Below are 6,662 nucleotides of genomic sequence, written 5' to 3' on the forward strand. Positions count from 1 at the left end.
GCCAGAGAAAATTTTTCCTCATAATTAATTCCTTCCACCTGAAAACATCCTTTACACAACGGTCTTTCTTTGTTTCTAACCACTTCACCGACTTCATTCAGTTTATTCTGGAACACCCATTTAATGACAATCACATTCTTGTCTTTAGGTATCAGAACAAGCTCCCAAGTGTTATTGTTCTCAATTTGATTCAATTATTCTTCCATAGATTTTATCCACTTCTCATATTTACATGCTTCTGCAACATCTTTAGGTTCTATCATGGAAATCAAACATATCTCTTCAGCAACAATCCTTCTCCTAGTCAACATACCTTTGTTTTTATCACCAATAATCTGATTTTCTAAATGATTCAATCTTACGTATCTCAGAGTCTTCTGATTGTTTTGATTCTCAGGCTCTTGAACTTCTTCACCGAAAGAATAAATATATGGATTAACTCTCTCCTGAAGAATTCTACATTAAGATCTTAGTCTGTAAAGGATTTAAAATAATATCTTGATCATCAGACGCATATCTGCATATTTTGTTTCCTGTCTATGACATTCATCAACCTTCATATTAGCACTTTCCACAATCTTCTTCAATATCTTGTTGTAACACCGATAGACATTACTAGTGTAGGAGCACATGAGGTCTATTTAATATGTCAATTAGGTGTTTTGAGTCTAGGAGTTAGGGTTAGGTCCATTTTGATTCAATAAGGTCTGTTGAGACTAATTGTAATGTTATTTCATTTTTGGGGGCCTGTATGTCAAAATTGGAGTCATGATTTTTCAATTTATAAAGTTACTCAAAATTTTGTCATTACTATCATCGAGATAGCTAAACCGATAAAATGTCATTGTTGTAAAAAGTTGTCAATGTTGTCATCAAGATAGTGAACCTGATAAAGCATCATTGTGGTAAAAAGTTGTCATCAGAATAGTTAACCTGATAAAGTGTCATCAGGTTAATTTGTACTATCAAGATTACTTGAAATTGTTGCTCGGCCTTGAAGAGTTATTCCAATGGGTGATCAAGAAGTCATGATTGGAGTTTCTATTCTGATATTGGTACCCAACGTTGATTTATCAGAGTGACATTGTTATTCTGATAGCAGTGTCTAACAGTGATTTATCATTTCGGTATTGTTATTCTGATACCTGTGCCCAATAATGATTTATCAAATTTGGAATTTGAATAGTCATGTAGTCCAATAGTCACTGGTGGAAAGTGCAAATTTGGTATAAATTGTATGAGCAACGGTTGGAAACAAAGAGAATGGGGGGAATTCTCTAATGCAAATTCTATAACTATTTTTCAAATTTGAAATCATTGGCACCAAAATTGGAAGCTCATTTTCTGTAATTCACTTTGTTTCTATAATTTTCCTTATTTATTGTATTTATATATTGAACATGTGTGGATTCAAATAAATAACCTTTCTCATTGTCCTCAATTGATAAGTTGATAGATATCCAAGTAAATCTAGATTATCTAGGCTCACTTCTAAAAAGGCACAAAAAATGCTACATGAGCCTCGAAGATTCTATCACCTGGGTCAAGGTCATCACAACTCGCACTAAAGGACCTAATCAGGGACAAATGAAAATAACTTAACAATAGTTTTATGAATTCATGAAGTAGGATCAAAATGGAGTGATTGGTGACACTTAGTAGTTTTCATAGTAGATGCATTTTTTAATAATACTTTGACACCTCAAGTGTCAATTTGTATTTAGATTTTGCACTTCGGCAATGCATGACTCCAAATTCAATAAAAACTCTTATGTGAATTAATCATAGTTTTTCTCAATACACCCTCCTATATATATGAGGTTGCTTATTGTAATTTCCATCTAGAATCTTTAATCTATATATCAAAACTCTAATGAAGTGAAGAGCGAAAGTGAAACTTTGTGTTCCTATTGTGATTTTACAAACTTGATGAAATAAGAAGAAAAATTTGGCATCCAAACTTTATGTTGGATTCATTTGTGATTTAAGGTGAGTTTTCTTATGTCATTTTCATTATAAATTCTAATTTTTTTGAAGCAAAGGTGTGTTGAGAGAATATTGTTATAGTGTAGAGCCAATTGTTAATTTGTGAAATTTGTGTCATATATTGACTCTTGTTAATAGAATCAGGAATTGGTGATTGTGATATCATTTTGAAGACTTTGTGCTTCATATTGGTATTTTCAAGTTAAAGTTGGCTGAGATATATTAAGGTTACACTTTGAAGGCTTTGTGCTTTATTATGTCATCTTGGAAAAGGAAATCATTACTTGAAGAGTCTGAGCTTCATATTATCATTTCAAAAAAACATTATGGAAACTGTAATTAGGAGCCAATTTAAAGACTTTATGCTTTACTTTGACTTTCTTAATTAACACATTGGGTTATAAAAGTATTTGTAAAAAGGTTGATAGGATAACAGTGAGTTTTAAGACTTTGAGTTTAAGAACTCTTTCTCATCTCGGAGAAGCAACGAAGGACTTTGTGCCTTTATAGAAACCTTCAAAACTTCTTTTGTTATCTATGTGTTGTATAATTCTTGCATTCTATGTTAATTTGTAACAAAAAAATTGTAAGAATTATTGCCGCTCTATATTGCAAATTCTTTCCTAAAAAGAGAGGAAAATAATAACATCTATCTTAAAAAAAGAGGATAGTATGATGTACTGCCCAAGTTAGATTAGGAGTTAAAACTTGTATCTTATTTTTATAAAGGTAGATTAGTAAATCATAGGGGGAGCCTTCCCTTAGAAATTAGGAGAAATTTAATCTCATGTTGTTGTGGTTGAAATCACAATTTTGTAAACTCTCCTAGTTTGCAAAATTTTCAACCACCAAGGGGTACTACCCCTCAACCCCACTACCGAATCTACCCCTAGACCCCTACAAGGGGTACATACTCAATAAATATCCCCCATATCAGTACTTCATGAAATATAAGTTATTAGTAGGAAAAGAAGTGGGCTTATTGGGGGGAGTAAGAAGGGTTCAATATCTTCTCTTATAATAAGAGTATTGACATTTGAAATATATGTAAGATGAGATGAGATAATAAACACAAACAATGTCTCAATTTTCTAATGCGAATATTAATAGTCTCCTTTATATTTTTTAAAAGATAATTGCAATATTCACAACATTGAATTCGCAATTGAGTTGTGAAAAAAACATCTCGTCTCAATGTAAACAATAATGCATAGTGAGCATTCTATTTTGGATAAGAAATTCTAACAATGAAAAGACAATAAAAGAAACTCCACCCATACAAGGATATTGAATGCACTCTCCTTAGAACAAACAAGGACATACAAGAAACTAGAGCCCATGTTTGAGAACAAGCTCCACATGGAAACCTTCAACAAAGAAGAAGATAAATTTTGTGAGGGTTTGGACAACATCAAAGCAGACCACATGCAAAACCCAAACCCTACTCACCCATTATTTATGCATGCTTTCAAAGAGAACCTTTTCAATAAAATAACATATTGGAGTAAAGAATTTAAGCCACTTGTAAGCACTATTAAAATATTTGAAGGGGAAGAATCACATTTGGAAGTTTTGCAAAAGTTATACCTTATGAAAGACCTTGAGAACAAATTTATTAGATCACTTTGACGTTAGACTCATCTTCTTGCATCACCAATCCTTCAACAGTAGGACTAACCTTTCAAGTGATGAGCTTTGATTCTATAAAAAAGGTAACAAAAATGCATATAGGTAGGGCAAGTAAAAAGGCCCCACAATACATGTAGAAAGATAATACAATCTCCTACTCAGAAATAGTGTGACATTAGAAGGGACATAAACAAACAAAATAAAATCAAGACCTAAATATCATAGAACCTTCATGAATTCTAGCTTCCCCAATTGATTTCATATCATCTATATTTTTCTCCTTTTAAATTCAAAACTTTGTATTATTTATCATGACCAAAATCATATTATCTTTGAATTTTATAGTTAAGGAGTCGTATTTTCACTATTTGATTATGAAACATAGATGTATAGTATACTTTGTCATGCAAAGGAGATCCGATTTCAATTTTTGAACATCAATTGATAAAAAAATTCCAAACTATATGAATATAGACATGCACAATAATAATAATATAGATACTATTTTTGAGGTGTTTGTCACTCTACATAAACATCATCTCACTCAATGATCAAATTATTAATAATAACTTTTTAATTTAGATACATAAAAAAATGATAACCAGGAGACCATAGGTCCAAGAGGGATCACAAAGATAATTTTTTAATGTTATGCACTTGATCTAATAAGATATTGTAAAAAAACAACTCTAGTTCTGCTCATGAAATTAGATTCGAAAGCCACCACAATTAACCAGGAGACCATAGGACCAAGAGGGATCACAAAGATTGAAATGGTTGTTTCAAATTATAGTACCACACTCTTTATTTTTGAAGTGGAAATATGGGCAATATATAACCCTTGAGACAAATTAAATTCGGTAACTGATAGATTCAGTAGCTTGAAGAATACCTCAAAGAAAATAAATAACCTCAACTTTTTTACACATTTTAAAAAAATAGCAAATAAAGAACCTTTTCATCCCATTTATCAGTTTTTAAAATGGGTATCTCTACCTTCACACGTATTACTTTTTAATGGAAGTTTTGAGTGCAATTTCTATGCAAAGATAGTTTTCTGGTATACGTTTACCTTTAGAGGCGAAGTCCTATCTTCACCCAACAAAACACGGTGGAGGATCTTGGGTAAGTCCTAGCTTCACCCAACAAAATTAAGTGTCCTGCAGTCAATTTTTTATAAACTGCAACAATTCTAAACACTGCTCCACATCTATCTCCATACACTCAATTTTCATAACCTCAACAGTTCAGAACACTGTTTCCACAGTTATGATGTGGAACAGTCAACTACAGTCTTTTCTAAATGTTCTTTCAATCTGTCTTTCGATCTTTACGTTTAGCTTTATTGTTTTACAATTAGTTACAAATAACCAGAGTAATCAGTTGAAGTCAGCAAACAGCAACGACACACAAGGATTAATCAAGAGCTGACTAAAAGCTCAAACTAACAGTACTACTAAGTTGGGTTCGCCTGTTAGCTCAAACGGTTGGAATGGTTGTGCTAAGGCTTTGGGTTTGTCCCATGTAAAAAAAGGTTCGATTCACTCCGGCTGGGTTTTCCTGCTGCACGCCGCGTTTGAGCTTCGGCTTGCAGCTCCAGTGGACTAGTCTCGCCTCCGTTCGCCCCCTCCGTCCCCCAAACCTGGCACAAAAAAATAAGCCCAGGACAAGGGTGGTTGAGGTTGCCTGGCACAAAAAAAATGCCCAGAACAAGGGTGGTTGAAGTCGCTGAGCAGAATCGCAAACCATAGGATTGGGGATACCACTGAATTATCCCAAAAAAAACAAAAAAAACTACTAAGCTGAATTCTTTTACATTTTGAAAGAACTATACCAAAAAAAACACCTGAATAACAATGTTTCTAAGAAGATCTAGAAATAACTTTAGTGATAGAATCACTGGAAATAAATTTCTCTAAAACAACTTGCTTGACTATGTAAATAAAGTATAAATAATTATCGTTACAATAGACTATTTACCGATGACAGCATTGAGAAGCATTTCTGTAAAAGAAATCATACTTGTATAATTTTCAGAATTTAGTGTGAAGGAAAGAACTTACCAGAAGACCGTCACAAATAGAAGGTGTTATGGGCCTTGATGCGCATAAGCTGCAGCAATCACAGATGACAAACGTTGTAATGAATAAGTATATTCAATAGCTAAAGAAAAACTCTAAAATAACTCAAATCTCTAAGTCGTGTAGACCCAGAAGCGTTCACTCACCGTTTCTGCTCTAAACCAGCTCACCCAAACTCTCAGTTCGTGAGGGAATGCTTCATTAATCCACTTGAATTACTACATAAAGCAAAAGACTTGGCTGAGAAGAAGACCGTACGGTCGATATTAACATGGCTGACAACTTGCAGTTGCGTATGGAAACCGTGTGAAAGAAATTGGCAACGTCTGTGCAGCCAACAGAACCTTGGGAAGGTGGGGACAGTTGAAATTTGGCGAAATGGACCCCATGCTCCAATAAAAAAACATGTAACCAGATTGGGCCAAGGACCTTTTTTTTGTTTTTTTAAATCGAGAGTTTACAAAAAATCAACGAACCAGAGGTGGAGGCAAGCCTCAACCCACAAAAACAGAATTAAACGTGTAGAACCAACAGACTAAGCTAGAGAATATATGTTTCAGATAAACTAATCAGCCAACAAAACATCCTAACCGAGGGGGCAGTAATCAAATATAACAAAATGATAATCAGAATAGCATAGTCCCGAGCCAAGGCAACAAAAGGGAGCCACAAAAGGAGTATATGTCGATGCGATCAGCCCGAAATGATCAATTCACAGCAAAAATCCGAGGGGCGGTATACGTCAATAGAGGATATCATTCTGATTTACAACCCAGGCAGTCCACCTAGCAGGGCCCTCCATCCACACAATGTTCCTTCTATCTTGAATCTGGGCAAGCATAGCAATTTGTGGTGGTGCCATGCCATTGTCATGTATTTCCTTCTTTAGCTTGCTCAGGGCATGGTCAAAGGAGGCGAGGCTCTCAGCACTTCTCATCCATTCGTACCCGCCACACATCTCATAGA

General features: G+C 34.2%; 1 long non-coding RNA gene across 1 annotated transcript in view; it reads right to left on the reverse strand.

Annotated features, from left to right (window-relative positions):
• Window positions 1-6,008, reverse strand: part of LOC131857053 (uncharacterized) — a 58,952-nt gene extending 52,944 nt beyond the window's left edge. Inside the window, exons 1-2 of the long non-coding RNA XR_009358474.1 lie at window positions 5,843-6,008; window positions 5,679-5,727 (exon numbers count right to left, since the gene is read on the reverse strand). This is a non-coding gene — a long non-coding RNA (uncharacterized LOC131857053). The remainder of the gene's footprint in view (window positions 1-5,678; window positions 5,728-5,842) is intronic.
• Window positions 6,009-6,662: the final 654 nt, after the last annotated feature.

The sequence above is a fragment of the Cryptomeria japonica genome, chromosome 7 (assembly GCF_030272615.1).
Source record: "Cryptomeria japonica chromosome 7, Sugi_1.0, whole genome shotgun sequence".
Taxonomy (NCBI): Eukaryota; Viridiplantae; Streptophyta; class Pinopsida; order Cupressales; family Cupressaceae; genus Cryptomeria; species Cryptomeria japonica.